Consider the following 10,633-nt stretch of genomic DNA (forward strand, 5'->3'; position numbering starts at 1 on the left):
TGTGTTTACATTTCAAATGTTATTCCCCTTTCCTAGTTTCCCCTCTGGAACCCACTTGTCTCATCCTAATTCCCTGCTTCTCTGAAGGTGTGCCCCACCCACCTACCCACCGACCCATTCAATCCCACATCATAGCCCTGATATTCCCCTATTCTGGGGAATTGAGCCTTCACAGAATCAAAGGCCTCTACTCCCATTGATGCCAGACAATGCCATCCTCTACTACAAAAGCAGCTGGAGCTATGAGTCCCTCCGTGTGTACTCTTTGGTTGGTGGTTTAGTCCCTGGGATCTCTGAGGTGTCTAATTTGATGCTGTTGTTCTTCCTATGGGGTTGCATGATAGTTGAACCTGCAATGAGAACACGGCCAGTCTCCCATGTTCCAGTTAATTGCTTCTAGATAGTAACCAGACTTTCTACTACTCAGAGCAGATTCCATGAGGTTGTAAAATCAAAGGTCATAAAAGGGAATTAATGATTTATTATAGGCACTAGGAAAGAAGATATCTTTACATAATTTCACTAAAAACTTAGTTATGTTTCTTAACTTTGAATGAACCTGTGGAACTATGACAGATGATTAATGTTGAACCAGGTATTTACTCCTATGGATATGCATGCAAATATTCACTGTTGTAAACTTATTTGATTTATGATCTGAATTTGTATAAATTTGTGATGAACTCTTTAACATAGAATCATGTATTCTGAAAGATATATAAGTGCTGGGGATAAAGAGGTGTCATTAGTGAGCTAAGGAGAAATTTTTAGAAAGAACACTTTTTAGACAGAACTGAACTCAAGAACTTAGAAGTATAGGCAGAGCTTGGGAGAAAAGGCATTGAGAGTAAGAGCATTAACATGATATCAAAGTAGGAGGAGAGAGTAAGATTAGATGGAGAAGAATGCAGAATGAAAATACCTTGAAACTATAGGCAGCATAAAGAAAAGAAAAAAATAAGAGAGCAATGTGCAGAAATCAGAGGGAAAGAAGAATCTGCAGAGAGCAGAAGGAGCAGGCAGGCTTCTCCTTACCATGGGACAGACCAGGTCTTTTCATAATAAGAAAGACTTAGTCTCATGAAAGAGAACAAACATTTCTTCTTACAGACTTGGGTTTAATTCATTTAGCATTAAAAGTGTATAAGCTTATTCTTTCTCTATGCAATAAATATTAGAGCTCACTTTTCATCCAAAATGAGTGAGTTCTTTCTGCACTGGTGCTTGGTCTTTTGGGACAAATACATATGTAAGTATGGATGTGTGTGTAAGTATGTAATTGTGAGAATGTGTGCAAGCTGAGCCCAACTGATTTGAATTGAAATGTATATGAATTTATGTGAATTTATGCATATGTAAAAGCTTATCCTGTGTTATTCTCATCTCCTGGATCAATAGAAGTTTATTGCTCTAACCTTCCCCCTAGCCCAAGAAGCAAGAGGCATCTGGACAAAAGAGAAAAGGATCTATCAATTAATCGTTTACTTAATCTCCTTCTGTTATAGGATGAGGTGCTATGTGCCAGAGATGTCAGTTTCTAGCCTCAGAGAAACACAGAAACACAGGTCACCTATAGTAGCAAAGTAACTTAGACTTAGAAAAGTAAACTATTATTATCATAAAGAAACCTTAAATATCAATTAAGGCACTCTTACCATCCTTGGAAGCTCTTCCCTCTCTACTGCCTCAAGAAGAACTGACAAGAAAGAAATCCCTGTCAGCCCCTGTTAGGCCCTGTCAAAAATCACCAACTAGAATCAGCCAGAGCATGCATTCATGACTGTCCTCAGACCTGGCTAGAGGCTGTCCCCCCAGCCAGTGGAGCCCCTACTTTATTCTCTGCACTTCAGCTACTAGCAGTGGCACCTGGATATCCAAGAGTCAGAAAACTCCATGGCCCCAATCTCATCTGGCCAGAAAGCCCCTGAAGCAGTGGCAGGTTTTTACCATATTAGATTGTGATCTCCACCTCATGGCCCCAACCAGCCCTGACAAGCAGCAGCTTGTGGTAAGTGCAGTCAAACTTCAGCATCAGAGCAGACATAGATTGACGCACTCTATCAGGTGTAGGGGTGGTAAAGATCTTTTCCAAAGATGTAGGTTGCTATTTTGTCCTTTTGACAGTGTCCTTTGCCTTATAGAAGCTTTTCAGTTTTATGAGATCCCATTTTTCAGTTGCTAATCTTTGAGCCTGCCTCACATTGGTGTTCTTTTCTGGAAACTTTCCCTTTGTCCAATGTGTCCAGTCTCTTTTCCACTTTCTCTTCTACTAGATTCAGCATATCTGGCTTTATGTGGAAGTTGTTGATCCACTTGGAGTTGAAAAAACTGTTCCACGCAAAAACGTGGCTTTTATAGAAAAGTACCTTAAAAGAACCATCATCGTTATTTATATTCTTTCTTTAACCTTTATCGTTGTACACTATTTTAACATGCTTATAAATTTCATTACCATCTAAGTTTAAATTTACATTTTGCTATATATTACTTATATGTGTATGGTTATAAATCATGTAATAATTCTTACACTAAAAAGGATGCACAGTGCATTTCATAATTCACTAAAAATACTTCATGAGTAGTCAACAACTTCAAAATGACTATAAACCACCATGGCTTAACCTAAAACAAATAAATATAGAAATTTATTTTTTGCTATACTACTGAGATAAAGAGCAAGTTACACAGAAGCCGTGAAAATATATGCATATAGATCCTAAAATGAAAGTGAGTATAGACAAATAAATACCGATATGTTTCTTTTGAAATCAGATGCGAACGCAGAGTTGGGGAGTCTCAGATTGGAAGAGATAAGAATTTCTATTCAAACATTATCCTCTTTCTCAGGGTGAACTATTTCTCTTTTTCCTCCCAAAGCCACTTATCGCTACATCCCAGCTGGTTGATGTTAAGAATTAATATACCATGTAGAGATAAACCTAGGGTGAGTTTGCAAAAATCTTGTGCATGCTGTAACATTTTATCTTGTTGTGAACTCTGTAAGATACAATAACAACAATAATGACTAAACTAGACTGATATATTCTTTGGTTCAATAACAGCATGAATATGTCAGAAAAAAGCACCCACTTACTTACTGGACTTAAGGTCCACCTCACAAGATGAAAGCCATATATAGCACCAAAACCAAATCATAAACCTCACTGTTAATAATAATAGTCCTTAGGGAGGAATCTGAATTATATTGTGAATTATTAAAACATTTGATGAACTATTTGTTTTTTATAGTAGTATTTCAAAACTCCTATATATAATTTGTTGTTTCTTTAGAATGCTACTCCTTCCTTAGTGTCACTTGTTTATATTCTGTGTCACAATACACTACTTCAGAATGAATGTAATGTTTATGTTCATATTTTCATGCTATCTTTCTTTGCTTACTTTAATAAGAAAATAACAAGATGACTTGTATACTCCTGCAAATACTTCTTAACAGTTTTTGTGTATATATAAGCAGTACAATGGTAACAATTTTATAGAGTATTTTATGCCTATTATCATTCATTATGAGAAAAGCTTTACTTCATTTTATTAAGTGATATGACTAAAAGTTTATCTACATAAGCCTACAAAAACATTCTGCAACATACATAAGCAATATTCCAATTAGTATATCTACACAAAACATTAATTATATATATTATTCTATATTGAATATAATATGTCCCTTGTAGGAGACTACTGGAGTCAAACTGCTAAGAATAGACATCAGAATCAGCTAGTCTTCCCTGTTGTGGAGACTCTTCAGTCAGATGGCACAGCATTCCGAGAGGTTTATGGAGTCAATTTTAAATTCATAAAGGAATTAAATACTGCAGTTTCTCAATATGTCCCTTTTAGAGAGTAACACAGCTGAATGGCTCACACCTCGAGATTGTTATTCTTTGGCTAAGGTTGTCTTGAGTGGGGATGATTTTCTTCTTTGAAAATTGGAATATTGTGGTGCATGTAAAAACAAACAACTAAACATAACATGCAGGCTAATAATGGGTGACCACTCTGAACAAGAATCCATTTGTGGCCTCTAAAGGGCAACACGAGGAAGCACAGGATTGGACCTCTGTGCCTCCTCCTACACAGTACTAACCCCAGAAATGGGCCCTCAGGCTTTGTCTACAGGAGTCTTTGACCCTTTAAAAGAAGATTTTTTTTTTGCCTTTTTAGGTAGAAGTAGCTCCACATGAAGGGATTGCAGGTACTTCCTGGAGTCATTGACCAAGACTATAAAGGGGAAATTAAAATTATGGCCACTGTTACTAAAGACACAATAACCATTAATGCTAGTCAGGGGTTTGCACAGTTATTACTGTTATTACTACCCTCAGAACATAAACATGCTAATCCCACTTGAGGCTGTGGAGGATTTGGATCCTCAGATATTTATTGGGTTATGCAAATTGTATTGGAAAAGCATTTATTAAATATCAAGATTAATGGGAAAAGATTTTCTTGGCTCATTGACACTGGAGCTGATGTTACAGTAATAAAGAGATCTAAATGGCCCCCTTCTGGGCCTTTAACACTGACTATTACTCACCTTAAAGATATTGGTCAGAATCAAAATCCTCATCAGAGTGCAGAGTTATTAGTATGGAGGGATGCTGACAGAAATCAGGGATGTATTCAACTGCTGAATGAAGTGCCAATTAATCTTTGGGAAAGAGCACTTTTATCTCAACTGGGTATTATGAAAAGTCTCAATGATGTAGTTATAGCTCAGATGCTTAAAACAGGAATTGTTCCTAGAAAAGGACTTAGCAAGGACCAGATAGGGATTACTGAGCCCATTTTTTTTCTCCTCAAGTCAAATTGATACCAAAGGACTTAGATATTCATTCTAGGGATCACTGACATTCCTGTACTCCATGCCAATCCTATTACCTGGAAAAGTTAGAATGCAGTGTGGATTGATCAGTGGCCCCTAACTAAAGAGAAACTAGAAGTTGTTCATATGTTAGTGCAGGAATAAGTGGCAGCAGGTCACCTTGAAGTCAGTAATTCCCTCATAGAATACACCAAATTTTGTCATTAAGAAAATGTCTGGTAAATGAAGATTGCTTCAGGATCTCAGAGCTGTGAATGGCAACATGGTTCTCATGGGTGCTTTGCAGCTAGGTTACCCACACTTGTTGCAGTTCCTGAAAATTTTCACAAAATCATTATAGATTTAAAAGATTGCTTCTTTACTATTCCTCTCATTGGAGAGCATAAGAAGAGATTTGCCTTTTCTTAACCTGCTATAAATTTTAAAGAACCTATGCATAGATTTCAATGGAAAGTATTGCTTCAAGGGATGGCTAACAGTCTCACCCTCTGTCAAAAATTTGTTGCTGCTGCTAGTCAATCAGTTCATGACAAAAGGAATAGATGCATATATAATTCATTATATGCATGACATATTGCTAGCTCATCCTAATTATGATGATATATGAACATGTTTTAAGGACCTGAAAGTTTATTTAGTCGAATTTAGGTTAGTAGTCACTCAAGATAAAATTCAATTATAATATCTTATTCATATTTAGGCTTTCAGCTTTTTCCCCAAAATATACTTTCTTTTGAAATTAAGATTATAACTGGGCCTTTACATCATCGAAATGACTTTCAAAAGTTGTTAGGAGACATTAATTGGTCGAGACCTTACTTAAAATTATGGGCAGGACAGTTACAGTCTTTATTTGACATTTTAAAAGGTGATTCTGATCCTTTATCTCTTAGAACCCTGACTACAGAAGCTAAGCAGGCTTTAGAGTTAGTAAATCAAGCTGTTCAAAATCAAGGAGTCAAATATGTTAATTATGATTTTCTCATCATATTAATTATTTGCATGATAGAAATCTAACCCACAGGACTTTTATAGCAGCAAGGACCTTTATTATGGCTTCCTCACCTTAGAGAGTCATTTATCTTCATTGTTTATCAGTTGCTGACCTTATTATTATGGACAGAACTGAGAATATAAAATACTTTGGTAAAGAACCAGCAAAAATCATTGTGCCCTTTAATAAAGAACAAGTACAATGGCTTATAGTTAATGATCAGCAATGGTTGTTATCTTGTATTAATTTTAATGATGATATTGATATTCATTACCCTCCAGATTAATTAATTCAGTTTGCAAATGAGTATTCCTTTTTATTTCCTCTTATCACTTCTTTTTCTTCTTTGGAAAATGCTTTGACAATATTTACTGATGGCTCTGCTAATGGTAAAGCTATATATCATTATAAAGATAATACTCTTATTTTAGATGTTCCTACATCTTCTGCTCAAATAACTGAGATTTATGCAGTGTAGGAGGTATTGAGACAGTTTGCTGATACCACTCTTTATATCTACTCTGATTCTCATTATGTAGTTCATTCTGTTCCCTTTTTGGAGACTTTAAGCAATTTTAAATCAGATAATCCAGCTGCTCCTATATTTGTGTGTGTGTGTGTGGATGCTATTAGAGCATGTAGCAAAAACGTTTTCTTGGAACATCTTAAAGCCTACCCTAATCTCCTAGGTGTCTTATATCTTGGTATTGCCAAAGCTGATGCTGCCACTAGAAATGCTTTCCTTGTTAATTTACAGGAAGTTCAAGAAGCTCATAAATTACATCATTTAAATTCTAGAACATTATGGCTTTGATTTGGGTTAACTTGAGGTCAGAGTCGTCAAATTGTTAAACTATGCACAAATTGTGCTAAATTGTTTCCTGTCCCTCATTTAGGTGTCAACCCTCGAGTATTAGTACTCAATGCTTTATGGCAAGTGAATGTTACTCAATTTGGACAATTAATATTCTCTCTCTCTCTCTCTCTCTCTCTCTCTCTCTCTCTCTCTCTCTCTGTGTGTGTGTGTGTGTATGTGTGTGTCTGTCTGTGTGTGTGTGTGTGTGTGTGTGTTTGTGTAGATACTTTTAGTGGATTTGTTTTAGCCTCCCTACATATAGGAGAAGCAGTGAATAATGTCATAGCCCATCTCTTATATTGTTTTTCCATAATAGGTATATCTTCTTGTATTAAAACTGATAATGCACCTGTTTATTGCTCTTGTAGTTTAAGAAACATTTGTAGTAAATTACAGATTACTTTAAAATCAGGCATATCCTATAACCCACAAGGCCAAGGTATTGTAGAAAGAGCCAATGGAATTCTAGAGTGTCTTTTTATTATATCAAAAGAGGGAGAATGGTCCAACCGAAAAAGATCTCAAAACATACTTCACCATTATTTTTTCATTTTAAATTTTTTAAATGAGGATGGGGATGGTAAATCTGCAGCGGATCAGTTTTGGCATGCAGATTCCAAATCCACATATGCAAAGGTCATACGGAAGGACCAGTTGTCATTGTCTGGAGTTTGAAATGGACTCACCCCTGTCCTCATATGGGGTTGAGGATCTGCTTGTATTTTTGATCATCAAGCTAACTCTGCAAGATAACTACCAGAAAGATTGGTGAAACAAATTAATGATTGATCCAGAACTGAGTCCCTGAGAAAGTATTTTTATGAGTTTCAGATGAAGAGCATCATGCTTATGGTCCTGATACAGATGTTTGTGGAGTCTGCCTGCATACCTGCACTGCATGAACCAATGGAGCTGACATGGATCATAGAAGATGGAGAGGGAAAAACTTACATTAGTGACAAGAACAGCAACTCCTGGAACCTGGTCTCAAAAATCACTCTCTCTGGGAAGGGCTTGTTTAACTGTGCTACTTGGACAGTTGGTGACACTTGGACGCAATGACCCCAGGGACATTTTTACATGTGTCCTGCTCATGATTCTGATGAAAAATCTTGTGATTCTAGTGATCCCTTTTATTGTGCATCTTAGCGTTGTGAAACGTCTGGGCACATCTACTGGAAGGCTAAGGGTGGAGAATTGATTACTGTGTATCTAAGGGGACAAGATTCTGGCATCCTAATGATACATAAGCATTATGTGTTCATGCATAATCTCTATTCTTGTAAAGGAAGCAACACTGTCTATCCCATCTCAGGTATTTCATTTACTAACAAGTGTTAGAGGCTTGTAAGAAGTTGAGGGAAAAGGATGCAGGATGGTTTTAGACTTGGTTCGGCATTTTCCTGTGGTTGACTACTCTTCTACCTTCTCTGCTTGGGCCCTTGTTAGGTCTGCTCATCCTATTGTCCCTTGGTCCAGTTTTATTCAATAAGCTCATGAACTTTCTAAAACAACAGAGTGATCACATTCAATCTAACCTATATAAGTTCATTATCAGCATCTAGCCTTAGCTGGTGTGTAGTCAATGATGGGTAACCCTCATGGTAACGGTTTTACAGCGGACATCATATTTTTGAGCTTTGCTGGATGTTTATTCAGAGATGATTGTAAACATGACCTGAAGTTACTTGCACAGAGGAACCTAAGACAGGCACTCATCCTTTGGCTTTTATTTTATTTTACAGAAGGGAGACATGTAGGAGATTGCTGGAGTCAGACATGTCTTTATCAGACCTGAGTGGGGTCAAGGTGAGGGCATTAGTCATAGGAAGTGGTCTGGTCAGTCTGAAACTGTTCCTGCTGACTGTACCCTGGACTCTTGATGAGACATGGTGTTCTGACTTATATTTTAGATTAGATTCTCTATAAAAGTCAAGTTGTTTTTCTTTTGTGGTTGCTTACCCCATCCTGTTTTGTTTTTGCTGCCAAATGCTTTACCATATAACAGCTAGGTGAACCCTCAATTAACTAGACTTGATTAGAATCCTGTCTTGTCTCCATTTCTCGCATCTCTTGTCCCTAGGTCCTCACTCCACCCCTCAGGAACCTCTTTGAGAATCTGCAGGCAGGTTCAGTCCCTTACAAAGCCACATGATCAGTTCTGGTTCTGACGCTGTGTCCTCCTTTTGGGAGAGGAAGAAACATGTATGATGTGGGGTACAACTATTAAAAAGTAGTTTACCATTACCAGACATTTTTCCTGTAAAATCAGCAAGTATTATGAATTTAGCTATATATGGAGCCAGCTTAATATGCTGAATTCTATGTCTTGTAATAAAAACAAACAAAACCCAAAAGCAAAAAACAAAACAAAACAGTATTTCTTATTTGTATTCTCATGGGTGTTGTTGTCATGATGGATAAATTCTGCCTAGCTCCTAAGGTAAGTACCGTATTCATATTTAATGCTGTGATCATTGTACCTACAGCATCTGGTGATTCTCACAGCTTTGCAGCTGGTTTTGGAGACAAAATGAAAGGGTGAATGTGTGGGCTAGAGAAGACTTGCTATATGAAGACAATGTGCAATTATTATATGTGCTCATATTACCAGAATGGCAGTGGAAACAAGGAGAGTAAACATTCTGCTGAAGCCTCAGATGAACATAATCATTCCACTGAACTACAAGACATTCATTTTATAATCATTAGACTCCAATTATTTTTCTATCCGGAAATTTTGCAGGAGAGTGAGTGTAAAGGTGATGAACTACTTCCAGTTCAAATGGTAAATTAGAAGCTGACTTTGCAAGATGCAGGGATGAGGAGTCTTATGAGATGTAAGAATCTATGTTCAAAGATAGACAAGATACAATAAGTATTAGAAATTTACAAAGTGATTTTCAGGGTAGTGGGAAAAATATATAAAAAAAAAAAAGGAAAACAGAACATCACAGTAAAAAAAAGTATTGTGAAGTGAAACTGCCTTATAAAATCCTGCAATGATACCTGACCCCATTTCTTATAACCTCTCTAATTGGTCAGACCTTATAGACTTGACACGGGATTAAGCCCTGTTATTATTGTTATTGGGAATTAGTACTGAAATTCTAACTCAAAGTATTGGTGAACCTCCAAATAGAGAGATAAAAGAAACATAAAAATCCATGGAAATGCAAGAAGATAAAAATACTCAGAAGAAAATCATCCCAGGATAACTATAGATGCACAAGTCTTAATAGAATCGAAGTGCTGAAAACTTATAGTAAGTCTCATTTGCAACCATCTTTGGTATGAACAATATTTACTCTCCTGCTACTTCATTCAGAATCTCAATGGAAATATACTTTTAGTAGTGTCTATGTGTGTAGAGAGATTCCAGGCAACAACATGGGTTGTTGAACCCATTGTACATTGTACATTGAATTGTACATTGTACATTGAATAAAAAAAGATACACTAGTGTTACACACCTTTCATCTAAAACAGTTAAGCTAGTTTGAAAAAAGAAGCACCCATTTCGGAAAGCAATGTCTAATTAAGTGGCATATTAAGTGACAACTCAGAGAAAGAATTGGCTGAATAGGATACAACCAACTCTCTCAGGACCTGAGAGGAAAGAAAGAAGGTGACTTAAGCGAGAATAGTACACACACACACACACACACACACACACACGTACACATACACACACACACACACACACACACATACAAACACGGGAGGGAGGGAGGAAAAGGGAGAGGGAGGGGAAGGGGTGGGGAGGGGAGGAGAGAGAGAGAGAGAGAGAGAGAGAGAGAGAGAGAGAAGGCAATTTGAGTAGAGGAGTTTTACAGATGCAGATTGAAAGTATAACAAGATAAACACAGGTGAAGACAGAACTGGCCTCTTATTAAAAAGTATCCAGATTATAATAGATTGCTAGATAGTTTGAGGA

Source organism: Apodemus sylvaticus, chromosome 7 (genome assembly GCF_947179515.1).
Source record: "Apodemus sylvaticus chromosome 7, mApoSyl1.1, whole genome shotgun sequence".
Lineage (NCBI taxonomy): Eukaryota > Metazoa > Chordata > Mammalia > Rodentia > Muridae > Apodemus > Apodemus sylvaticus.